The following is a 27,942-nucleotide window of genomic DNA, read 5'->3' on the forward strand; positions in this document are numbered from 1 at the left end:
CATGTTCACATAATTTTCATTTTATCCATCTTTTAGATGCAAAGCTTGTGTAATTTATCATATTAAACTTACATATAGTACAGATGTATATCAAATGACTGGTGTGTGCTTGTGGGAAAGAGAAAACCATACTTTAAATTAAAATACCTTGTTATATGACTTGCTTTTCATTTTATACAATTAAAACTAAGCAACTACTTGAAAATTTGTTTAATTGTTTTGTAAAAATATCTTAAGATAAATTGTATATAAACGAAAGAACAATTAAAACTGGTAAATGAAAATAAGTCAATGACAACGGAGAGTGATGTAATATTCTTAAAATTGTCAAAACTGTCAAAACTGTCATTCTCTCTATCTCGATAAAGATATGTTATATTCTTAAAAAACAAATTCAAAATTGTCTCCCTTGTTGAAATAGATTGTGTGTACCTTACAACTTGTTATGTTATTAATTTAAAGTGTGAATGAAAACAGTGAAATACTTTAACTGATTGAACAACAATAAATTAATTATTAACACTGACAATTCATTTGTTGTTCAGTTATTATAAATGTAAATGGCAAAATGTCAACGAAAATTTAGTCAAGCTTTGAAAACATTTAAGAACATCAAAATGTGGTCTGGTAAATGAGGAACTACATTATATACATACATTTAAGCTTGTCCGAATGTGCTCTTGTAAAAGCGGGTCTACATAATATACATATAAAGCAATGCATTATTATGTCTGAATGCAAACACCAACACCAATGATGAGCAATAAAAATGTGATCTTGTAAACAAGGGATAACGGAATTATATTTACATAGTATTTTTATTTGAAAGTACAACACACTTTAACTGTACATCAGTATTCGAACTTGAATCAATGGCGATCTACTTTAATCAGAGTGCAAGGCAATTCTTAAATCATCAAACAGCACATCACTAACATAAACATGTATATCTTTGTAAGTCACATAAACTTAAATATTTCCATAACAAATTAAAATTGAAAGCAATAACTTTAACATAAAATAAATGCATCATTTTGGAAACCCTCATAATCATTCCATTTTTTAAAGATCATTATGATCCAAATTAACAAAAAATATAGATATTATAATGATCCAAATTAACAAAAAATATAGATAATGTGATATATAAGACATAACTAAAAGTGGATCAAACTTCACTGTTTTACAGCCATTTTTTTCCCGGCTACTCTCCAGTTAAATGTTAACCACCATCTGTCAAAATCTGATAATAAAGTTTCTAACCTTTAATAAAAAATGTTTTTCTTACCACATATTCAAAGGCCTATTGCAGATTCAGTTATGAGAAGTGAATATATACAAAATCAAATCAATATATGAAGTTGATTTATTAAGTGAGTATAGTATTATGTAACCTCTGCGGACAAACCACTGGTTATAAATGATAAACAAACACATAGGTTGTGTAGTAAGCTTTGTCAAAGCATACAGCAACAATGCATGCGGGCGAGAATAAAGACACTTACACATTCAATACGCTAGACATTATAAATGTATTAAAATTAACTTAACAGACACCAGGTTACAGTCTATAGAAATATTTAAACTTTTACCTTTAAAATACCCTGAACAGTAATCTCAGAACTTGAAGATATTTATATAAGTCAGACATGTGCATAACAAATAATGCCATAAATTGGTAAGTCTCTGCTCAATATGAGGTACTCAAGTATTTGAAAACAGACCTTGGGACAGTACATAGAGGTTATACACGCTTTATTTACAAATGCAACATGTTTATTTGGAGTAGACAAACAAATTAAGACATGATCAAAACAAGAGCACCGCCTTGCGGGTGCAGACCGCTCATCTATTTTTCTTTTAAAGGTGAAGGGACTCTCAATACTTCAATCACAAAGGAGGGAGGGGTGGAGTGGAGAGGGGTGCATATTGTGGGGGTGTGGTCATTTATTACATTATCTTCAAAAAATAAGAAAACAAACAATTTGTTGTTGTTTTTTTTTTTGGGGGGGGGGGGGAGGGGTATTCTTGAGTGGGATGGTTGGACGGTATTTCAAAAATAAAATAATTTTTTTTTTGTTGTTTTTAACAAATAAAAAAAAATTGGGGGGGGGGGGGGGCGGTGGAGGGTATAGTGTGATGGTTTTATTTATGAGATGATCTTTAAAAAAGAATGAAAAACAAAAAAAATTGGATGGGGGATTCTGGATTCTGGGGTTGGAGGGGGGGGGGGCTTTGGGAATGGTTTGGATAGAGTCTATTTTGGTATGTCAGGAAAGAGTTCTTATGTCAAAGTATCAATCAAATCTAATCATAACTAAAGAAGTTATGGTAATTTTAGCAAAATTTAATAATTTGACCTTGATAGTCAATCAAAGGTCAAGGTAAAATTCAACTTGCCAGGTACAGTACCCGCATGATAGCATGAAAGTATTTGAAGTTTGAAAGCAATACAAAGCTTGATACTTTGAAAGTAAAGTGGATCGAAACACAAAATATAACCATATATTCAGAGTTACTAAGTCAAAAAAGGGCCATAATTCCGTCAAAATGACAACTAGAGTGATGCAACTTTGCCTGCACAGTCCCCTTAACATAGTTAAGAAGTGTTGCAAGTATGAAAGCAATAGCTTTGATACTTTAGGAATAAAGTAGACCTAAACACAAAACTTAACCAAATTTTCAATTTTCTAAGTATAAAAAGGGCACATAATTCTGTCAAAATGCCAGTGAGAGTTACATAACTTTGCCTGCACAGTCCCCTTATAATAGTTAGTAAGTGTTGCAAGTATGAAAGCAATAGCTTTGATACTTAACAAATAAAATGGACCTAAACACAAAACTTAACCAAATTTTAAATTTTCTAAGTATAAAAAGGGCACATAATTCTGTAAAAATGCACGCCAGAGTTATCTCACTTTGCCTGTTCTGTCCCCTCATGATAGTAAGTAAGTGTACCAAGTGTGAATGCAATAGCTTTGATACTTTCTGAGAAAAGTGGACCTAAACACAAAACATAACCGGACGCCGATGCCAAGGTGATGACAATAGCTCATTTTTTTTCCAAAAAATAGATGAGCTAAAAATGCATCTAGTACTACAACTATAGTTCATTATTAACATGCTTGAATGGTACCAATCGTTACTCATGTATACACTTCATGTATACACATTAAAGCAAAATGTTTATTTTCTGTCAATCGTATCAATATGATATGTTTGAAATATGACATAAAATTAATATACATAAAGCTTTTTTTATATGTTCAACAACAAAACATTTATGGTTCATGAACTAAATTTAATATTAATGTCAACAACCACACCATTTAGGAAAATCTGGTCTTAGACATTTGCTGAAGTTGTAAATATAGAGATTAAGAGGCATTTTGTGCCAAACATTCACTTACAATCTTCATAATAACATGTTACATTTTATTCTACAAATTCCATTAGACTTATTGGTGAATATCATGTGAATAATTTTAAATACATGTACTGTATGAATTTACTTGTTATGTTGAGATGTGAACACATTAATTTTCTTACAAGGGAGACAACTTTTTTAAGCAAATGACATTGCTTTAACCGGAAAAGAAAAAAACAACAACTGCACTTCTTAGCAATTGCAAGCATATTACATAACTCTCCCTTGATTTGTAATTTAGTGATTTACGTTTTGAGATATCAATTATTCTTTAGAATGTAAAACATAATTAAGCAAATGTTTAAAATACTTGGTAAACTTTGAAAACTAAAAAGCATTGCATCTAACAACCTGTTCCTATTGCTAAATTTCAGAATCTGTTATCCTGTATAAATATTTAACAGGGGCTAAATTGTTTGCGTTACCAAAAATCTACAAGATGTACCGTTTACAAAGGATGTGTACAAAGGAGTGAAAACATAGAGTTTATCTCATCAAAATGGAAACAATATATGAGTTATTTACATCGAACATACAATTATTTTAAAGTTGCTCTATATATCAGTTGCAAAATTTACCATCATACAGTGATAAACATTTATTTTTGGTAAAGTTACTACCGGTAAATGAGTTGAGAGCATGAAAATCCGGTCTTCAAAATGTGTATATACACAAATGTAAGACATAAAACATATATTATGTCCGAACACAATTGTCAACATTTATGAGCATGTAAATAATGTATATAACAACAAAAAATAGACAATAACAATCACGACTTTGGCTTTTATTCATGAACCTTATCATAATTATTTAATAAATTTATTTTTAAATACTCAGTTTCAAAACAATTAAAGCATTCCAAATAAAGAACAAGTAATTATCTTATAATTTAACAAACAATCTCCATTCAAATCAATAAAGTTAAAAAAGTAAATACAGAACTGACAATTGAAAGATTAAATAATGTTGTCTACATTCAATTTATATTCATTTCAAATACTGCCATACTTAACAAGATTCTTGATAAAATACGGACCCAAATGAGCAAACTTAATAAGATTATTGTATAGAAAAAGACAGACAGATCAAATAGGAAGCCTCAAACTCTCAACCTTTCTGCACAGTTATTTTAGCTAGCATTTCTATATTGCATGTAAAAACAGAAAACTGAAACATGCTTATTACATGAACAGAATCCAATACATATTTTGTGATTGCGTCCAAGTTACCAGCATTACAAGTTACATGAACCGAATCCAATACATATTTTGTGATTGCGTCCAAGTTACCAGCATCATTTAAACAGCTTTGAATTATCTCAAGCTCAATGTATGAAAGAATGTCTGAAGTAAAATTTATTTTCCATGCATATAACGTTATCAGATGCAAGTTTCGTAATACAAACAAAGTAATTATATAGACGTGCAATATGTGGGCTTAAAGTATTACTTAACATACACGCCTTTATCAAGTTACCTTAATCTCATTATACTAAAAATCATTTAACATATCTCATCAATTGTTAATGACTGACAGCATCAAAGTTTCCATAATACATGACAGATTGTTTTTCTTCCAACAAACCATGGCTGGTCAAATTAATATATGGCTTTTCGCGTGAATTGTGCTTTTTCATTCTGCCATTTCAATCTGAACAAGGTTATTCATTTTCCACCTGTCACAAAATCCAAAGATGACACCTGTCAGAGTAAGTGCTTAACAGACCACGAGGTCTGTAGAGACTGGCACATCTTAAACAGTATTTATGTCTAAGCTTCCATGATTTGACTGGGGTCAATATGGTAACAACTGCTGCAACAGGCTTTGTTGCTGATTGGTCAGTTTGATTTCGTCAATTGGCGTCTGAAAAAAGAAAGATGTAATACAGTTTTTCCTTCAATTGTTGAAACCAAAGGAAATAAAGAACAAGCACAGAACTTCCATAGGGTGTTTCGAATGATCTGATTTGAATCCATAGAGGAAATGATGGCTCGATTGGTCCTTGTTGGCTCGCGTACTACTTAAGAGTATTCCATGTACTCTTAAAGTATACCACACTATACCCAGGGTACAAAAAATGCGCTTTAAGGCACCCGGCCAATATTAGGCTGTACCCGAATTTTTTATAAAGATACTTTTTGCTATCGGACAAATATTACCTAATCATAAATAACAATAAGGAAGGGCCTACTAGATGATGGCCCCAAAAATATGTATTTGGCGAGAGTTTTTTTGAGAAAACTCAAATGACTTGTATGAAGTAAGAGAAAGGTTTTCTACTTGTGTCTCAAAACTCAATTTATATCAAAGAAATTATGAAACAAAATACACAAGTAGGAAAGTTTGCATTATGGTAAATATATTTGGTTTCATCACACAAGAAGCAATACTTTTCAAGGTTACACTAGACACAAAATTTGACAGCTGGATTGATGTATCGACGGACAAGGGTGAATCTACATGCACCCACACATCTCTGAATTAGTGGGCATACCAAAAATAAACACATGACTTGAAAACTCACCCCTAGATTGCTCTGCATTATGTTCATAGACTGATGGTTCAGAGGCCAGAATCTCGAGAAGATGACTACTGTCGGTTCATGTACTGTGACTGCTAATGCATCCAGAACAAAATCAACGCTTTGTTATCCGGTTTTCCTGGAAATAAAGTCAATCATGTGCCAAATGAAACAAGAGCACTGCATAGCGGGTGCCAACTCTTGGCTGAGAAAGCTTGACAACAAGAGATGTGTTTGTCAGAAACACGAAACACAATGCCCCCTACTGTGCCACTTTGAAATAAAATTTCAATTTATCATTTGGCAGGTATAGACATCATCTCCCTTTAAAGCTTTATTACTTCCCTTGGATTTTGTCCAATCCAACCGGGGGGGGGGGGGGGGGGGGGGGGGGTCTGTAGACAGTTAAAAATGACCAAGCCAGAACATCACTGACAACCAAGGCCTGTGGTTTAAAAGAGATCATAGCTAGATTTTTTTTCTTTTTCATAAAATTTATTAATCACGTACCTTGGGGTGTAAAGCGCCCAAAGTATCCGCTTAAAAGACTTAAATGAATTATTAATTTTTAAATTATTCCAGTCTTTTCACGTCTGCAAGTACATGTACGTAATGAAATGAATAAATAGATCTAGAGAAATAGTAAATCTAGAGAAATAGTAATGATTTTTAAAAAAGACACAGTCACCAACCTAAATGTTGCGGATCTTAATTAGTTCTTGCTGATGCCCTATGTTAGTGTCCTTTTCTTAACTGATAAAGATGGATCTTTATTTGCAGATAACGATGGATCAATATAAAATAAATGGGTTAAAGAATTTGCAATCTATTTTAATAAATAGAATTACAATGGAAATAGTACAGTTCATGGAATAACTTACAATAAATACAAAATCTGTGAATAAATCCCTTTAAAATCATACACTTTCTTACTTCCATGACCATCCAAGCCCATAGACCATACAAATAACCCCCAGGTCAGTACAGGGGCAATGTGCGGGCCATCCTCAACATGGCAAGAAGAGGCAGAGTGAAATAAAACGAACACTTAATCAAAGCAAAGTTATATGTATCAATATGCTTACATATATTTTGATAAACAAGGGCTGTTTGTAAAACATGCATGCCCCCATATGGGCTGTCAGTTGTAGTGGCAGCCATTGTGTGAATACGTTTTTTGTCACTGTGACCTTGACCTTTGACCTAATGTAAGTTATCATCCGGAAACCATTGTACTATTTTGAGTCACTGTGACCTTGACCTTGATTAAAAAAATATTTATTTTTTTTTTGGGGGGGGGGATGGGGGAGTGGGGGGTGGGTAGGGGGGTGAGAGGGGGGTATAATGTGGGGTGTGGTAATGTATAAGATGTTTAAAAATAAAAATAAAATGGGGGGTGGGGGTGGGGTACAGTAGGGGGGGGGGAGTGAGAGGCGGGCATAATGTGGGGTGCGGAAATTTATAAGATGTTTAAAAAAATGGGGGGGGGGGAGGGGTGGGGGTTGGGGGTTAGGGGGGGGGGGGGGTGAGAGGGGTAATAATGTGGGGTGGGGTAATTTATTAGATGTTTAAAAAAAATGGGGGGGGGGGTGGTGGGGTTTAGGGGGGTGAGAGGGGGGGTATAATGTGGGGTGTGGTCATTAATAAGATGTTAAAAAAAATTGGGGGGGGGGGGGTGGGGGGGGGGGGGGGGGTAGAAGGCGTGGGGGAAGGGGGGGTGACAGGGGGGTATAATGTGGGGTGTGTTCATTTATAAGATGTTTTTAAAAAAATTGGGGGGTGGGAGATGTGGGGGCTGGGGGTAGGGGGGTGGGGGTAGGGAGTTGGGGAATAAGAGGGGGTAATAATGTGGGGTTGGGTTATTTATTAGATGTTTAAAAAAAATATTTTTTTGGGGGGGTGGGTGGGGGGTAGGGGGATGGGGGTGAGAGGGGGTATAATGTCGGGTGTGGTAATTTATAAGATGTTTAAAAAAAATAAATTGGGGGGGTGGGGGGAGGTGGGTGGGGGTTGGGGAAGTAGGGGGGGGATAGGGGGAATGGGGGGGGGTAGGGGGATGGGGGGGTAGGGGGGTGGGGGGTGAGAGGGGGTGGGGTGTGAGAAGGGGTTTAATGTGGGGTGTGGTAATTTATTACATCATGTTAAAAAAAAATGGGGGGGGGGGGGGTGATATCCTCTATTCATTAAACATGAAATATAAACTTATTGCATTTGTTTCCCCTGTATATAAGAAAGATATAATAGTGTATTACCTACCCTGTCCTGCTTATATTTATATTAATCAACAAAATTAAACATTAACACTAGAGCTGCAACGATTCGATCCTATTCATTGAAAATCGATTTGAAATGCTTCGATTCGATTGCGATACCAAACCTACCAAATTCGATTCGATTCTTTAAAATATATACATATATATGCATAGATACGTAAAGCACGCTGTATTCTGACTATTGATACGGGAAGGTGGAGGTTTTTTCTTTACCTGTAATTACGACGCGCGCGATTGGTTGCTTAATACTTTAGTCATCCAATCAATAAGCGCGTTACGGTCTACTTTCGGAAAAAGCGTCAAAATGGCTGAACAAGTTGTTGCCGACAAATTGAAATTATCAGATGCGCCTAAGAAGCAAAAACTAAAAGTGTTGCAGTATTTTGGGTTTCGGGATGGTAGCCCTACCGATAAAGCAAAGTGCAAACTGTGCTTCATGGATGTGGCGTACACTAAGTCCGGCTCAACCACTACTCTAATGCAATATGTCAAACGAAAACATAACGTTGATTTAGCAAGACTAAGAGGTGGCACAAGTGCAACTTCTGAAGTCGCGAGCCAGAAAAGTAGTTCTATTTCTGTTGGAATTTCGTTAAGTTTATTAGAGAATGTGATTTGTCCTACAGGTAACAGGTGATGCTGTCATGGCACAATGGAAGACATGCTTATAGCGGTTTTGGGTAAAAGTATAATAGTGATAGTACAACCATTCATATGATTCCAGATAGGTTCTTATCATTATTATCCCCCGCCAGAGGCGGAGGGATATTGTTTTGGCGTTGTCCGTCCGTCCGGCTGTCCGTCCGTCCGGCACTTTTGTGTCCGGAGCCATATCTTGGAAGTTCTTTGGTGGATTTCATTTAAACTTGGTATGAGTATATATATGCATAAGAGGATGATGCACACCAAATGGCATTGTACACCATCTGTTAAAAACAGACTTATGGCCCTTTGTATCTTGAAAAAATGCTTTTTAGTGTCCGGAGCCATATCTTGGAAGTTTTTTGGCGGATTTCATTGAAACTTGGTATGAGTATATATATGCATAAGAGGATGATGCACGCCAAATGGCATTGTACACCATCTGTTAAAAACAGACTTATGGCCCTTTGTATCTTGAAAAAATGCTTTTTACTATAGGAATTTTTGTGTCCGGAGCCATATCTTGGAAGCGCTTTGGCGGATTTCTTTAAAATGTGGTATGAATATATTCCCGCGCCAGAGGCGGAGGGATATTGTTTTGGCGTTGTTCGTCCGTCCGGCTGTCCGTCCGGCACTTTTGTGCTTAAGAACCTTCCTTTGTCTTAGTTTTGTGTTATTGTCCTCCGTCCGTCCATCTATCATTATGTTCATCCGTCCAATTTGCACCCATCCTCAAACAAAGCATATGTTGCGGGGGATACCTTGGGCCTTTCAGGCCCTCTTGTTTATTTATTTTTTATATTATTGTGTAATCAACACAATCTTCTAGTGAGAAGTTTTTATATTAAAATTCCTAATTTGCTATTCTTTTTTATGTGTTTTATTGAAATCACATTTGAACAGAAATGTTAATTTTGAGGCATAAGAGTGAATATATGATAAAACTAGGTTTGAAGATGAATCAAATCGAAATAATCGGTATCGGAGTGTCTGAAATCGAAATCGAATCGAATTGAGCTGTTGGTGAATCGTTGCAGCTCTAATTAACACAATATTTAATATACAAAACATACAAAAAATCTCATATTCATATTTACTCAAAGGATGATGTTTCATTGGACTGATAATTATAGATTTAGGATTACAGACCAGTTGCTTCAGTAATATTGTTCAGAGTTTGCCCTGTTGGCCGTGTATGCATTCTTGAGTTATCATTCAAAAACCATTTTACTATTTCGTGAGCTTGACCTTTGACCTAGTGACCTCAAAATCAATAGGGGTCATCTGCGAGTCATGATCAATGTACCTATGAAGTTTCATGATCCTAGGCCCAAGCGTTCTTGAGTTATCATCTGACAACCACCTGGTGGACGGACTGACAGACCGACAGACAGACTGACAGACCAACGTGAGCAAAGCAATATACCCCCTCTTCTTCGAAGGGGGGCATAAATATAACAAGTTAATATTAAATGGTTGAGAATAAACTAAATTTATACAGACATGTTTGCCTTCATACTTCTTTATAGTTTAATGCATATGCACCAGTGTTGTTGATGTATTGCGTACGACTGCTGCTGCATCTGTTGTTGCTGCTGCGCTGACTTGACTTGATTGCTAGGATACTGCTTGACACTGAACATGAACCACTGGAAAACAATTATATATATATATATATATATATTGGAACATTTGGTATAATGTAAGATTATTAATATTACAATAGTACATTGATTTAAAATCTTATATCACAATTGATGCAAGGGATATAATGCTTTCGTTGTTTTTAAACAAAAATACTCACACGGCTCTGTGCAACTGTGGGCACACGTTTAGTTAACCCCCCTTCCCCTGAATCAAATATAAGTATAACAACCTCTGAATTCCCATGTATGGTGAGATACAGAAACAGTAAAATATTTTTATGCAAGACAGTGACTTGACCAATACTTAGTTAGAGCTTTGTCACAAAATGACCACTAACTCTCAATCCAGACTTCATGGGGTTCACATGATTGAAGTTTTAACTTAATCCCTTTAGAAATGTAGATGTGGTGAGGTAAAAATATATTTACAGAAAATTCAGACGAAACTCCCCTCTTACTGACCAACTAACATAAAATTGACTCCAATATAACCTCTCCTTGGTTTGTGGGATTTAATGATCATTTATATACATCCCCGCCCTACAGGTCATGTGAGGTTGGGATGTTCAGAGATAATTAAGGCCATAGGTGCATCATGAATCGGCCTCCCGCGGCTGGGGCTGCTACTGGAGATCAGAGTGGTACAGATTTTACATTCCGCCTGGAATCTCATGTATATTAAGGTTCCCATTTAGCGCAGTCGGCGAGGGTTTAGGAAGGGTGCCTTGTTCACTGGCATGTTGTCATATGAAATCAAATATCAACAAAGTGAATATCTAGTTGCATCAGCAGAAAGTCATGCTTCTATTCACTGCAATGTCCTACCTTGAAGGCAAGTCAATATTTGACATTTAAATAGACACGTGTGATACACTATTCAAAGCATTACACAGTTATGCAATGTATGAGCTGTAAAAAAATAGGAAAATTAAATAAATTATAATCGCATTTATGCTAAGACAAGTCGCAATTTTACACTGTAAATTACAGACAGTTCGTATACCTAAAAATGAAGAAAAAAACTACACTACTCCAGAAGACTGGTTTTTATTAATCATTGCAGAACGGTCAATGTGTCTTCATTAGACGAGAACATTTTTATTAAGCCCACAAACATGAATCATGATGATGGATAACTTTCATGAAGATCCAATTTAAATTGTCTTAAAACAGAGAGCAGAGGTTATAGGTGAGGCCACTGCCCAACAGCCCACATGCAGCTGCCACAATAATTCTATAATACATGAGCCTTGCTGGGAAAACCAAGCTTTGATTGCATTTTTCGTTTAAAGATAAATCTTCTTAGCAAAATCAAGTTAAGGGGGAATTTAGCGGTGTTTAATTCAAATGCCAAGAAAGCATTCTGACCATATTTCAGCATTATTGAGCCTTGACACCAAGTTTATTCAAGTTTCATCAAGATTGAATCTTAATCGTGACGTCTAGACTCTAGAGTGTCGACCATGATTTTCTGTTATTTGAATAGATGACCTAGTTTTAGGATGCATGTTAACACGATGCAAATTGGCTTAGATATTGTCCAGATAAAAAATATTACCAAGTTTCATCAAGATTCAATAACAACTCATGCTTCTAGATTGGTAACAAGCTATAAGTTGAAGCAGCACACAGCATGATCCATACATGCCATAATTTTTCAGACCAATTCCGGGACATTGAGTTAAATTGTCCGGGACTTTTGCCGATTTTCCAGGACATGTATAAAATGTAGCAATATTTATAGACTAATGCATTTTTGATACGTTTTTTGTTTTGTTTCGCATCGTTAATTGCAATAGTTCGAAAGCCTATCCGAAATACACTTGATATATTAACGTCAAATTAAACATTACTACTTCCGTTACTAGATACAAGCCACGTGTTTTCAGTGTAAGCGTTCTAAACATAGATGGTGACGTCACTGCGTTATTGTTATTAAGACTGGTGTGTAACGCGTAGTTGTTGATACGCCTTTATTCACTCAGCGATGTTGGACTACAGATGTGTGAACAACTATCCTTTGCCCTTGCGCAGCGGGAAATAATGACGTAGTAGATTAAAGTCAATTAACAACCACATTAAACAATGCCGCCTTTTTGGTTTGACCGCGAACGTGAGACAATCGAAATGATAACAGGACCCCTGTTAATTGATCGATTTTGACACGTAGCGTAGTCTGCCTATTCGGGTAGGCATTGTCATGGAGACGCTGCAGATATACACAGATTCGAGGTGCAGTTAAGCCTAAGAAAAGGTACATGTATATATGGATTTTGTAAATTCCGGGACATTTGACAGATTTCCGGGACAGCGGGACAAGTTCTTCATTTCCGGGACTGTCCCGGACAATCCGGGACGTATGGCATGTATGGCATGATCCCTAACATAAGGTGATCACAATGTCTCACTTTGAGAACTTCGTGCTCAAATCAACTAAAATGATCATTAAATGTGTTGATTTGCAACACGTAACATTTAAGATTGTTCTGGGTGTAATAGTCATATGGGCGATTCCTGATGCAATCAATAAAAAGCTACTTACACTATTACTGGCATGTGCTTTGTTTACCATTAAAACTATCATCACATAGTGGATAGGTCACAATTGGTCATTAAAGTTGATATACAGATACCGACAACAGAAAAATTCATCTTATTCAAAGCTATAGACATCACTGAACTCTCTTATGCATCAATGGTAAACAAGAAATATCTTTTAAAATGATATACGACGTTGATTGTGGTTGGAGTTTATGAAAGGTAAAGAGTTCAATGAATGAGATCAAGGATAGCGAAATGTCTTTTTCGGTGCAGTTCTTAGCTGCATCACACGCAGAACGGGATGTTACGTGGAGTTTTTGCGGCTTATTTTACATTATTACATCTTGCTGGTCATAAACCTATAGATACAAAACAGAAAACCAAATGAATAATGGAAGTGAAATTAAAACATTTAAGTCAACCGGCCACATGCGAAGTATCCGTACATATTTTAAATATTTAAACAAACCTGTTTTAGTGGTTTGTCGGGCATTGCTATTTGATTCGAGTATAAACAGTATCGAGAATCATCGCGCTCATTCTTAATACTTTAGTCAATATGGTGGAATAATTCTTGTTAAATTAATTGAAAATAATATTTATTATGGTATTGTTGAAAACACATAAAGAATCTTTTATTGACATACCATAATTATATCGCTGGATATCTTCATTTAACATCTTTCTGGTCTTAACAAAATTCCAGTTCAGCTAGTTCACGCTATAGCGTCTTTATTATATATAACGCAGCAATGACCTGTATATAAACTCTGACATTCACACGCACTAACCGCGAACTGACGATGGTGTAGAATCTACGCACAAATTGTATTGATGTGAAGAGTTGAGTGTAAAACTGTTCTATCTATCATGCCTTTTCATAAGAGATAAAATTGTTTCATGCTGAACACGCAGTAAAACTGTGTTAGAAAGACACGGCCGTGTTTCCAATGTTCTGGTGGTATTCTCAAATCAGCCAATGGACTAAATTAAGTGTATTCATTCATGGGTAGCCGCGGGCATTTTTATTAATGTATTACCTAAAGGACACCTAAGTTCAAAAGTGACATTACACAGCTACGCAGAAAAAAGAATCATAATTACAATTAGTATGGGACCTGATTTTGTAAAGAGTTAAAGAGTCAAATATGTTGGTACCTGCTGATAAATTGTTTGTTGGTGTTGTTGTTTTGAGTGTTAATATAGCTCTTTATGATCAATTTAAAATGCAATATTGAGGGTTAAAATTGAAACTTCTTCTTTCTATATTCGATACAAGAGTTTATCGCTGAACTCCTAAATTGAAATAAGATAAACTGGTCAATTAAATGATGAGCAGAAACCAAAGTTTGAATTAGGTTTAACCTGCTTATTAAAGCTTTATTGCATCTAACGTCTTAGGCTATTGAGACTGGGTCTCCTGAATGCTTTGCCATAGTGGCCCCTTTTGCAATGGCACAAGAACTTACCTATTGAGATGAAGTGGCTGAGTTGCAGTTGGTCACCATCTTTCTTTGGACCTGAACTTTTGAGGATAAGGCTTCTGCGAACAGATTAAAAAATCTTAGCGCATCCCATAAATGTGTCCCATGTAAACCAAATTATTCAAAACATTCTGATATTGTATCAGTTATATTGGAAGTCAATCAATGTTGTTTAAGTAAAACATTTATAAGAAATACATCATGTTTGTAGGCTTTTGATACAAATGGATTATACACCAAAGACTTGATACAAACATAGCCATCTATATACTATACACTTGATTCTGACATGTTTCATCCCTCTGAAACCAATATTTTTTAAGTGCAGTTCAACAACAAAAAGGTGGGTTGGACATAGGGAATGATGGAAGCAAGGACAGATAGAATTACTGACAAGGATAAATCTTAAAGCCCCCCCCCTTACACACTTTCAAGGCAATACAAAACAATACAAATATTTACGATTACCTGATGATTTTTTAAGTTAGCACCCATGAGAGAGTATTATCAATATATAACACACACAAACTATTTGAATTGAAATTTGGAGTAAAACAACTGCACATAATACAAAGTAAATTACACTACCAATCTACTATTTGGATAAGGTAATCTTGACCAGGAAAATGTGGAGCCCCATGTTTAGATTGGCTGCACTCTGCGAGTAGGACACGTTGAACTGCCCAAAAGTCCTTCGCCGAGAGCCACCCACCACCACCCATGTGAAGGAAGTGTCCCTGGGTGTCTGGGCCCAGCTGGCAAGAGAGCCTGTTGTACAGCTGGTTACCAATCTATGATTGAATAGAGTTCTGTAAGAACTGGCTCTTAAAACAAAATGCAGGCACTTAAATAAATATCAAAAATAAATAAAGAAAATTATTGTTTAATGAACTAAAGGCATTAAATAATTGTTTTACTCAAATTAAAACGAATGAAACAATTACATTAATTATATTAATTTTTGTTATACAATGATAAACTTTGGGTTCAGGGGCTGACCTTTGGCTGAAAAATAGACAACACTGTGCGCTGACCTTCTGTGATTTAAACTGATATGATATCAACCGTTATTTGCTTCTTATTTACCAAGTTTGATAAATTTAAAAACACCAAAATTCCCATTTGATGCTAGGAACTTTTCCTTAATCGGGCAGAAAGAAGACTGATACACTTATATGAGCCTCATTCTGGTAAAATGGGACTCAATGTATGCGCAGTCTGCACAGGCTAATCTGGGATGACACTTTAATAGGACTCAATGTATGTGCAGTCTGCACAGGCTAATCAGGGATGACACTTTACTGGGACTCAATGTATGTGCAGTCTGCACAGGCTAATCAGGGATGACACTTTAAGCAATATGACTCAATGTATGTGCAGTCTGCACAGGCTAATCAGGGATGACACTTTAAGCACATACATTGAAACCCGTATCCCAGAGCACCGCTCAAATACTACCTGTTTTTTTTGTTGTTTCTGCTGCTGCTGCCGTAGACAGAGATAGAGCAAGTCCTGACGCCAAATTCGTCAACCCAAAGCCGTGAATTCCAGACAACAACGGTTGTTAAATGGCCTAAATTGCTTGCAGACTGTTCTTCTGGTGTAAGGTTCGCATTATTTAAAAGCAACATATCGAGGTCAGTCACATTAATGGACACATCACTATAAGCTATCTGTTGGGTCAGATCGTTTCCGTTCGAGCGACTCGCCCCGAACAATTTGCCGTTGCCCAGCATCAATTTATTGCTAAGCCCCATCCACGCTGGAACGGAAGTCTAAATTACCAAGGATCCGCTGTTGGAAGTGTTGATGAAGCAAACATGGGAAAATATCTTGATAGGAAGCATGTAAGGCTGACACAAGAGGATTTCGTGCTGAATTTCTTGAGAGAGTTGTAATATTTTTGCAAAAGGGGGTCGGGATTGTACAATAATGTTTGTCTTGTGGGCTCATGTTTGCTGAAAAAGCAATGGAAAGCAAACTAAACCCAGATTGTATTTAGTGACGAATGAATATTAAAACAAACTTACTTTACACACCTTTTTTAATGACAAACATTGCGTCTATAATTGATATTCAGGATATCGCAATTAATTATTCACAAATTTGAACTCAGAATAGCGTTGAATCAATGAGTTACTTTCACCAACTTTACATAAAAATTTTGTTGTTTAAAACCGCGAAGAATACACGGTAAAGTACAGTTTGTAGCAAGGTAAAATACTTATCTAAACAAAAAACAAAAACAGGCATAACTTTAGCAAATTAAAGTGTGCGACTGTACTCCTTAAAAAGTGCAACTATACAACAAAATGTGAGAATCAACAACTTTAAAATTCATGTAATACTATATAATTTTTAATGTGATACTCTTTAAATATGTCATTATAAAACTTAAAACATGATACTGTACACCTTTATATGTATAAAACTAAGAATGTGAGACTGAACAACATCAAAAGTAAAACAATACAACTGTATGACATATCATCAACAAGAGTTCCGCGGTCGGAGATGACCGCATTGAAGCCGGATTTTTGATTTAAATGACAGGAAAGTACCTTCACAGTGACCTTGACCTTCAAATGAATGACATTGAAATGACCAGTGGTCATCTTCTAGTACTGGCCAATCTTTATTTCAAGTTTGAAGACTCTAGGTACAAGCATACCAAAGTTATAACATGAAATAAGAACTTTAACATTTTTACATTCAAGGTCACAGTGACCTTGACCTTCAAATGAATGACCTTGAAATGTCCAGTGGTTACTTACTAGTTCTGGCCAACCTTCATGTCAAGTTTCAAGACTCTAGGTCCAAGCATACCAAAGTTATAACAACTTTAACATTTTTACATTCAAGGTCACAGTGACCTTGACCTTCAAATGAATGACATTGAAATGTCCAGTGGTTACTTACTAGTTCTGGCCAACCTTCATGTCAAGTTTCAAGACTCTAGGTCCAAGCATACCAAAGTTATAACAACTTTAACATTTTTATATTGAAGGTCACAGTGACCTTCACCTTCAAATGAATGACCTTGAAATGACCAGTGGTCATCTGTTAATCCTGGCCAACCTTCATGTCAAGTTTGAAGACTCTAGGTCCAAGCATACCAAAGTTATACCATGAAATAAGAACTTTAACATTTTTACATTCAAGGTCACAGTGACCTTGACCTTCAAATGAATGACCTTGAAATGACCAGTGGTTACTAACTAGTTATGGCCAACCTTCATGTCAAGTTTCAAGACTCTAGGTCCAAGCATACCAAAGTTATAACAACTTTAACATTTTTTATATTGAAGGTCACAGTGACCTTGACCTTCAAATGAATGACCTTGAAATGACCAGTGGTCATCTGTTAATCCTGGCCAACCTTCATGTCAAGTTTGAAGACTCTAGGTCCAAGCATACCAAAATTATACCATGAAATAAGAACTTTAACATTTTCGAGCACGCCGCCACCCCGCCCCCCCCGCCCGCCCGACAACATCAATCTATAAGCCGAGATTTTTTCGAAAAAAATCCGGCTAAAAACAATAGATGTGAGTTAAATACTGTAAGTGTATGTGTACTTGATCAAACACGTTTTGTATATGAGTTAGACAGAAATACAAAAAACGATGGACATCTATGGTGAGAGAAACCTACGCCACTCTATCTGGCTACCAGGGCCATTATACTAGTTATTATAGCATTTTCTGATTAAATTAATTCGCTGTATTGATATTTGTTGATTTCTCGAATATATAGCCAAGTTTTTGTAGGACATACTTAAGACTTAAAGTTTCACTTCTGAAAGCAATAAAGTGCAATTGTTTTGCAAACATCCCGGCCATATTTTAAATAATTATCATGTCCAATTTTATGTGAAATATGTTTAGAACACCAACAACTTCAAAATATTAATAACACTTAGTGAAATTTGCAAATCAAGCCAATTATTCTCATAAAAGACTATTAAATGTGCTAGAACAGGGGCTAGCTCTGTGCAGAGTTTATTGTACATGAAACAATATTTGAAATTAGGAAAATTTAGGAAAAATCCTGCTGTTTTGATTTAAATTAGGATTGTTTTATCGTTAACAAACATTTAAACATTGAGAACAAGAGCTATCCACATTAATTGCATTAAGGTTCAACTTATGGAGCCGCATAAGGAAATGAACTTAATGTCCCAACCTATTTAAACAAATATTGAATTAAGAATTTTAGCCAGTAATTATGGGAAATATAGACGTTTTGAGATTACGAATGGGACTGAAATATCAGCCCCAATTTTCAAAATACATAAAACAGTAAGGTCTCACCTGAAGCTCAACAAGCTGAGATGACACGCTGGCCTCACTGATATTGTTAAGGATTGAGTTTGAGTTCTGATTAACTTCGGTTGAGCGTCGAATGGCGCACTGGATCATACAACAAAAATGCTGTCATATTTCAAGGCCTTCTTTAGCCTCGAATCAATACGATGCCCTTTGGGTTCAGAGTTTCAAGTTCTCGTAACAAAACGCACTTGTTCGCTTTTAGCAGAGTGTTTCCAATATTTCGCGGATTTCGCGCCAGAAGAACACACCCCATTGATGTATCGTGTTCTGTATGTTCACAACCTAGTCATTACTGCCTTTGTCAGCATTAGCGTCAAAAGCGCATTCTCTTAGGACACTTTTTCCCCTGAAAGGACAAACCGTGAAAGTCCGCACAGCTACTGTTGCCCGCACTATCAACATCAAAAGTATTCCCCTTGGCAAGGTAACACTGTTGAATTTATGGCTTGAATTGTTTCTTGATTTTCTCAAATTCTTTGCTGAATTTCTGTTCGTCCCATAAAAAAATGGAACATGTTATTTAACTGGTCATTCTTCGTGATGTCCAACATCGAGAACTGACTGTTAGCGTTACCAAAACTACTGCTATAACTCCTGGTGTCTTTAGCACTCGTCCCACTCAGGCACTCCAGCTAAACAAAACTACTCAGATGCAAGTGTGGGAAACTCGACACGGACATAGCGGTAGTTGAGAACAGCACATGAAATCTCGATGTGCTCAGAATTTCCTGCAGAACGGAATTGTTAAACACTGCTGACCCTTTGAGGCCGGAGGTCTAGGGGAGTAGCTTGGGGTCAGGAGAGAAGAAGGGTCGCCCTGGACTGGAGCTCCTGCAGGCCGGACTGGAGCTGTTGCTGGGCTAACTACATATCAATGCTGGTGCTCTCCTAAAAACAACAATAGCACAGTGGGTGATATGAACTTGTTACAAATGTTTATATTACATTCTTTAAAAAATTCTGCTTCTTGGTTGGATGTTAAGACACAGTGGGTGATATGAATTTATAACAGATGTTTATATTACATTATTTAAAAACTCTGCTTCTTGGATGTAAAGGTTTTCAAGAGCAAAACGTCTATCTCATGAATGTCTAATCTGGCATTTTATTGGTTCATTGACGTTAATAGCATGAACGTTAATACAATTAAACTATTGTGTATTAAGACATAACACGTGTTGGCTAAAGCTTTACTAACCTGTAAATTCATAATTATTATCCTTACTTAACTTTTAGATATGTAATTTCATAAGCCAATATGCAGCTAATCAATATTAGGATGTGTAGCATGTAAAATACACATAAGCAAATCAGGGAGGACACTTTGGATTATTATAATAAAGAAGATACTTCTTTCCAGCAAAACCACATTAAAGAGCAAATTGATGTCCCTCATTAGCCTGTACTGTCTGCACAGGCTAATATGTGACAACAAGTTAAGCACATGCATTAAGCCCCATTTCCCCACAGCACAGTTAATTTATCTTTATAGCATGATTTTTTCTAATTGTACTCATTATATTAATCTCTTTACTTTTATAATGCCTTTACAGATGTTTTACTGTTAAAGGGATCTTTTCACGCTTTGGTAAATTGACAAAATTGAAAAAAGTTGTTTCAGATTCGTAAGTTTTCGTTTTAGTTATGATATTTTTGAGGAAACAGTAATACTGAACATTAACCATGCTCTAATATAGCCATTATATGCATCTTTTGACGATTTTAAAACCTAAAAATTATAAAGCGTTGCAACGCGAAACGATTGAATAATTTGAAGAGTTCTGTTTTTTGTTGTTAAATTTTGTGAAACTACGAAGATTGCTTATATAACGTATAAAATACGTCAAGAATGTGTACTCGGCGGAATAGCTCAGTAGGCTAAAGCGTTTTTACTTCAGGACTCTGGCAGGACTCCAGGGGTCACTGGTTCGAAACCTGCTCCGGGCAATGTTCTTTTCCTTTTTCTTTTTTTTTTCTTGATTTTTTACTGGAGCTTTTACGATCCAATGTTTACATTTATCAATATAAAGCATTTAATGAATAAGTTAAAAAAATGCCAAAATCTGTGAAAAGGCCCCTTTAATATATTTTTCAATAAACAGGAGGAAACAATTAAATATTAATGTCTTTGCAAAGTTGCAAAAAACACACACACAATATTTTACCATGCCTTTACAGATATTTGATTGTTCAAATCTGTAAAAATTCACACTAGAAAACAGTTCCAAAGTAAATCAACATGTTATAAAGTTGTTAGACATATTTAAACAAACAACTTAAAGGGCTACAACTCACTGCTGATACAGATCTTCAATTCTCTCCCTTTTTAGTGTCATTGATTAAACAGCAAATTAAAGGCAAACCCCACTGCTGGTGCAGATTTTTAATTATCTTCCTTGTTAGTGTCAGCTAAAATAATTAAAAAGCAACTTAAGAGGAAGAACTCACTGCTGGTGCAGATCTACAGTTATCTCCCTTGTTATTGACAGCTAAAATGATATAATATACGGATATGGATAGGCCGCGTCCCCGCACATTGCTGGACTTTGATATGGCTGAGCCTTTCATTAAACAGTCTTCGGCTGTTCTCAGCAATTGCTGTAGCATTAAGGGGACCAATATGAAATATTTTGGCCCTGTCAGTATTTTGAACTTGTACATATAAGTTAGTAATACACCAGCATTTATTGCAAAAAAAAGCATCTGTACCACACAAATAAGGAAAATTTGTATCATAATAAATACGATTGGGAAAATTCCTAGCATAAAATCTTCAAATTAAGAATGATGGGTCTTTTTAATTGCACGGAACTTAATTGTAAAAACCCATCAAAATATTATTTTACATGCGTTTTTGTGGCAATGTTAAGTGTTAGTGCTCATTTTAATATTCCACTTGCAAATACAGAAGTGTCTATTATGAGTGCTTTAAAAATAGGGAAATTAATGGCTGTTCATATACACCTGGGAGTAAAATTATGTTACAGACTACTTGCCCTTAATGACTACCTGCTGACAAAACTAGTTCGTTCGTACTTTGATGAAGCCCAAACATAGAAAATTTCACATTTACCAATACCAAGACACGATCTTTTTTTGAATGTAAATTGCAACATTAACTTTATTTGATATGTTTAGGGAAAAATTAAAATTTCAGAAAAAATATACCCAAAACATCCACAAACACAAATCAAATCACAGGGCTTGTTTTGAGTCATTTTTGTCTCATCCTTCGGTCTTGAATATTTCAAAAGTGCGAAAAAGAGTACATTGTGAAAATTTTAGTTGCAAACTTCTTTAAATTGTGAAAATTTGAGTCACAAAATTCTGAAATTCGTGAAAAAATGCCATTCCCTAAGAAGGAAAAATAGCCCCGAGTCATGGCTCCTTTCTGACAGACTATTATTTCAAAAAAGGCCCTGACAGATAAAACAAAGCAAAATATAAGTCACCAATTCAAGCTGGAGACTGGAATGTTACCCCCCCTGATACTGGATAATGATTTATATTTGTTGGCACCTCCAGATTATAAACAAATACTTGTTCATGGACACGTACATTTGTGGATTCCTGATTTTGTAATAACAGGTATTAGCCCCGGGTTATTTTGTTATGTGTTTGAGTTTATTTCGTGGATTAGTAAACCCACCAAATGAACATTAATTAATTTCCAACAAATAATAATGAATTTAGAGTTTTTTTCAACATTTTTTTAAAGTGTTTGAAAAGCTTTATTGTATTTATTTTTTAATTTTGATACACAATTGTTCATTTAGAACAATAATTTAAAATCTTTTTTAGAGAGGTGTATTCCAAAGTTTAATTACGATAGAAACATAAATTGCTCAATACAGGCGAAAACCAATAACTAAACCTCGCCGGGACCAACGACAAAAGTTCGACCCATCTGGAATTTGATCGAACTGATTTCAAATAGGTGTATGTTTACTAACATAAATTTGCAATAATTTGTAGAATAAGTAAGAACAGAAAATATATACGTCATATTTTTAAGTCATCAAAATTTTAAAATAGTTATATATACAATCAACAAATTATCATATGTAAGGAATAACGCTAAGAATCAAAGCAATTATAAGCATTTTATACACATCACCAAAAAATTAAACAGCACGATATGTATTAATTCATTTTTGTTGTTTTTTTAAGAATGACATGATGTAAAGATACAAAATAATTTGTTTCTTCAAGATGACATAGAACATGTTGCGATGCAGCCGTTCGAGCCATTATATTACAGCATCAAAGAAAAACGCAGATTGTATGCAAAATGTTGTATTTTACTCGAATCAATTAAACATTGATTGGATGACATGTTTGAAATTATAACATGCTTATAATCAAGTAACAGCTTTGTGCGACCCTTGCCGCTTTAAAACAAACGAACAAAAGAACGTGTGAAAATTGTGACCGGGACTGCAGAAACAGCTTGAGCCATCCGATAATTCGACCCCTGCAAATTCGAGTCATCAGGCAGAAATGTATATGAATATATAGCAATACAAACGTGCTTTGATGCAAAGCGACTTTGAGCCATCGGGATTCGATTGTATATTACAATTTAAAGAAAATTGCCATTCTGCTAATCTGCGAACAAGTCCAAATACACCAATAGGTACTATCAATACATTTGTTATTGTATTTTTGAATTGTTTTCATTCTTTCTTTATTTAAATGAATTAAGCTTCCATAATTTAATTAAAATAAGTTTTTTACTTTGAATACCCATTTACAGTAATTTATAAATATATTGAGATTTCAAATCTTTGAGAAAAGGAATATCACGAAAACAATTAAATTTTAGCACTGTAATTTCCATCATCCATTGCTTACATAACTATCGCTTAACAATTATTGTGAATTTTCATGTATATGTACGTCATTGTCTCATTAACCAAATTTTAATCATATTGTTTGTATACCATATTTCTTCTCATCCGAATGTATAAATACCACCCTTAAACAGACTGAAAACCCAGGCTTGATGAATGTGTATAGTGGTGTCCCACAGTAGCCTGTGCAGTCCTCACAGGCTAACATGAGACAACACTTTCCATCAATACTTAATTATTATTTTGAAGAAAGTCCCTTTCAAAAAAAAATCATCACAATAAGAAAGTATCCTCTATGATAAGTCTGTGTGTGCAATACATTTGCTAATGTGTGGATGACACTTTGAATGCATTAAGCACTCGTTTCCCAGAACGAGGCTCATCTTGTTAAACTCTGTGACAGACTGTAGGTGGAATTGCTTTGAGCCTCCTTTTGAGAAAACAGTAATTTATTATTAATATTGCGTAAAGTGTCTTCCCAGATGAGCCCATACAGCCACACAGGCTACTCCGCTAGAAGGAATTTCGTTTAGAAGAGACTTCCTATATTAACAAAATTCCCTAAATGCATGGATGACAATTAATGAAACTACATACTGTTCTTTTCCACCTCATCTTTTTTGCATTCTAAATAAACAGGAAATACACATGCATACATTTTCCTTGCCAAGTTATGGGTCTGTTCAACAGACCCACACCCAAAGCGTTTATTTAAAAAAAAAAATATTCTCAGGATAATTATATCTCAATCATATTTCAATAAGATCTAAATAAGAGATGTGTTTGTCAGAAACAGAATGCCCCCTATTGCGCCGCTTTAAAATTAAAATGCAATCCCCAGCCATGGAACGGCCGCGTCCCCCGACATCACTGGACTGTTATACAGCCAGCCTTTCACCAGACAGTTGTCTTCTTTGCTGAGCAGTAGCTGTAACGTTGAGCGAACCAATATGGAATATGCAAACTGCACAGGCTAATCTGGGACACTTTACACACATGCATTAAGTCCTGTTTTCCCATGCAACCTTACATTGTTGCCATTGCATGCATGAAAACTAACTCTAAAACTTTTATTACACTGTTCTGGGAATGAGGCCGGGGTCCTTCTTATTGAGAACAAATGTATTCCATGGAATCATATTTATAAGCTTTATTAAATATCTCACAACTTTATAAAAACTCAAGGCCTTATGAGGATGACAGAAATTCTCGGGGTGTTGTGTAACTGAGGTTCCTGTATGATAAGTTGGAAAGCATCGAGCTGAAGAAGAGTTTGAGTTTTTGATCCTCAAGTAAAACAAGTCCTGCTGTAAACATGATATACACAATAAAAGACGCCATTTTATGTTTTGTTAAATCATATCATTCTTGTCAATTTCATCTTGTCAAAATTCCCCCTATTAATGCATGTGCTCAAATTCTTATCCCTTATAAGTCTGCACAGTCTGCACACATTAATAGGGACAACACTTTCCTCTTCAAAGGTTTTTTTCGTTGAAAGGAAGTGTCCTTTTTACAAAAATGCAGTCTAGTCGTCAAGTGTCCTACCTGATAAGCTTATGTGGACTTGACATGCTTATCTGAGACGACAACAATTAATATTATTGATGAGCCGCATATTGGCTTATAAAATAACATCTCTGAAAGTTTAGTGAAAATGATAATTTTGAATTCACAGATTAGTATAACATTAGCCAACAATGTTTTAATACAAAATGGTTTAAGTATGCCCCCTTTCAAAGAAAAGGGGGCATATAGTGATCTGACTGTCCGTCTGTCTGTCTGTCCGTCTTTCCGTCACACTTTGCATTTAGGTTTCGAAAAATACTCATAACTTCTATGTCCCTTGAGATATAACCTTCATATTTGGTATGCATGTGTATATGTACAAGGCCTTTCCATACGCACACAAATTTTTACCCCTGTGATCTTGACCTTGAACTTAGGGTCTGTGTTTAGGTTTCGAAATCTGCGTTTAGGTTTCAAAAAAACCTCATAACTTCTATGTCCCTTGAGATATAACATTCTTAATACACAGGTTACATTGTAAACCATTATTATTTCAGGGACATTATTTTGGTTGATTTTAAGGGTTCACTGATCCACAAATTTATCACACACAGAAAAGTAACTGACACAAATTCATCATTTATTTTTCTGAACTGAGAAATCCACAAAATAAACTAATGTGTCCGTAAAAGTCTTTTTGACCACGAAATTTCGGATGAATATATATATATATATATATATATATATATATATATATATATATATATATATATATATATATATGAGTTTACACTATACAAACAAGTAAAAAGGGTATTTTATCTTAAGTAAATTCATACTTTTCTTTTCCACCTCATCTTTTGCGCATTCTTAATATATAGGGAATACATAAGCAGGTCTTTTCCTTTTATGGGTATGTGAAACGGACCCATACGCAAAGCGTTTTTCTTTCTTTAACAAGGGCTGTTTTGTAAAACATGCATGCCCCAATATGGGCTGTCAGTTGTAGTGGCAGCCATGGTGTTTATATGTTTTTTGTCACTGTGACCTTGACCTTTGACTTAGTGACCTGAAAATCAATAGGGGTCATCTGCCAGTCATGATCAATGTATCTATGAAGTTTGATGATCCTAGGCTTAAGCATTCTGTAGTTATCATCCGGTAACCATTTGACTATTTCGAATCACTGTGGCCTTGACCTTTGACCTAGTGACCTGAAAATCAATAGGGGTCATCTGCCAGTCATGATCAATGTACCTATGAAGTTTCATGATCCTAGGCCTTAGCGTTCTTTAGTTATCATCAGGACACTATCTGGTGGACGGACAGAAGGACCGACATGTGCAAAACAATATACCCCCTCTTCTTCAAATGGGGGGCATAATAAATGCCTTATGATTAATATGTCTCAATTATATTTCAATAAGATCTAAAAAAAGTATATTACTAGCGTAATATGATTTTATTCTTTAAATTTAAGTTTTAGAAATAGTTATATTAAATTTGCTTTTCTGAAATCAATGGACTTTTCGCACACAAAAAATAAAAATCCCAAAATTGCATTTTTTCCCAAATTGGCCATGAAAAGGCCTGATAATTAAAAACGTCTATGTTACCTTCTGTGTATTCAGGTCATCCTTGTCCACCACATCCTCAGCATCCTTGTCCTGACTCGGCAGCGACTGGAGCAGCAAAATAGCTTGATGTTTTTCTTGTATGTATATTTAGGATTCACACAAATTTATATAAATGTAATGAAAATCAATAACAGATGTTCAACAGCATAAAATGTGGCAAATTAATAAATCTCACATCAAGTGTTACCTTTCTGTAAACATTGCGTAAAATTCCAATATATGCGCCTCCAAAGATTACTTAAACAATATTTTATATAAAAAATATTCATCCATATACATTTCTTACATGGCATGGTGTTCATAGAAATGAAAGTCTAAAAATAGCCTTAGTTGCTATGTACATGTGCATTTATGTACAAATATGAAATTTTCAGTTGAAATGCTTTGTTTTTTCATGCACAATTTACAAGAACTAAATGTTAGGACCATAATGACACAAATGTTATGACAACATAACATAATATGCATTAGATCTAATGTTCAAACAAAAACCCTCACATTGTATAATCAGATAACAATATGTTCACATAAATTATTTCTATCTTTAACTACACATTTAATGTTGTATTGTAACATCACACACTACCATGTTCGTATGCTAAACAACACATTGTCATTAAAATACTAATCACTAATTACAACAACTAATACATACATGTACACACTATTCCACTCTGAACACCAGGATGGTGTCGTCCCACTGTCCCACAATGATGGATGATGTGGTGCTGCTGTAGCAGACTGACAATGGCCCCCACACTCCATCCTTCACAGTAGCAAGATTAGCCAGCTTACTCTCTCCCTCCGAGCCCACCTGTAGTACAGTGTCGGACCTGCGTCCACAGACCAGCACCTGGCCTGCAGGGGTCACATGTAGACCAAGTGGGCCACGTAGTGCTGGGTCTGTGTATGTAGCCAGGAGTGTGCCATCCCTGGCCAGGGTGAGAAGATTGTTGTACCAGAAGCTGGTGATGTACAGCCTGTCTCCTGTGGGACTCACAGCACACTTGTCTACTGCAAAACAGAGTAACATCAAGATATTGAATTACTGTCAATGTTAAATAATCTTATTAAA

The 27,942-nt window shown here is 35.4% G+C and overlaps 1 long non-coding RNA gene across 8 annotated transcripts; it reads right to left on the bottom strand.

Annotated features, from left to right (window-relative positions):
* Positions 1–4,936: 4,936 nt before the first annotated feature.
* On the bottom strand, positions 4,937–27,902 carry LOC127874914 (uncharacterized). Of its 8 annotated transcripts, XR_008047177.1 has the most exons (11): positions 27,523–27,902; positions 26,847–26,912; positions 18,851–19,756; positions 15,996–16,495; positions 15,126–15,328; positions 14,523–14,596; positions 10,983–11,244; positions 10,671–10,717; positions 10,386–10,515; positions 5,955–6,090; positions 4,937–5,293 (listed from the first exon to the last, which is right to left on the bottom strand). It is a non-coding gene; the product is annotated as an uncharacterized LOC127874914 (long non-coding RNA). The 8 variants fall into 8 exon arrangements; XR_008047176.1 differs by lacking the exon at positions 10,671–10,717 and having other exon boundaries at positions 15,157–15,328; XR_008047185.1 differs by lacking the exon at positions 10,671–10,717 and having other exon boundaries at positions 10,386–10,501.
* Positions 27,903–27,942: the final 40 nt, after the last annotated feature.

The sequence above is a fragment of the Dreissena polymorpha genome, chromosome 1, assembly GCF_020536995.1.
Source record: "Dreissena polymorpha isolate Duluth1 chromosome 1, UMN_Dpol_1.0, whole genome shotgun sequence".
Taxonomy (NCBI): domain Eukaryota; kingdom Metazoa; phylum Mollusca; class Bivalvia; order Myida; family Dreissenidae; genus Dreissena; species Dreissena polymorpha.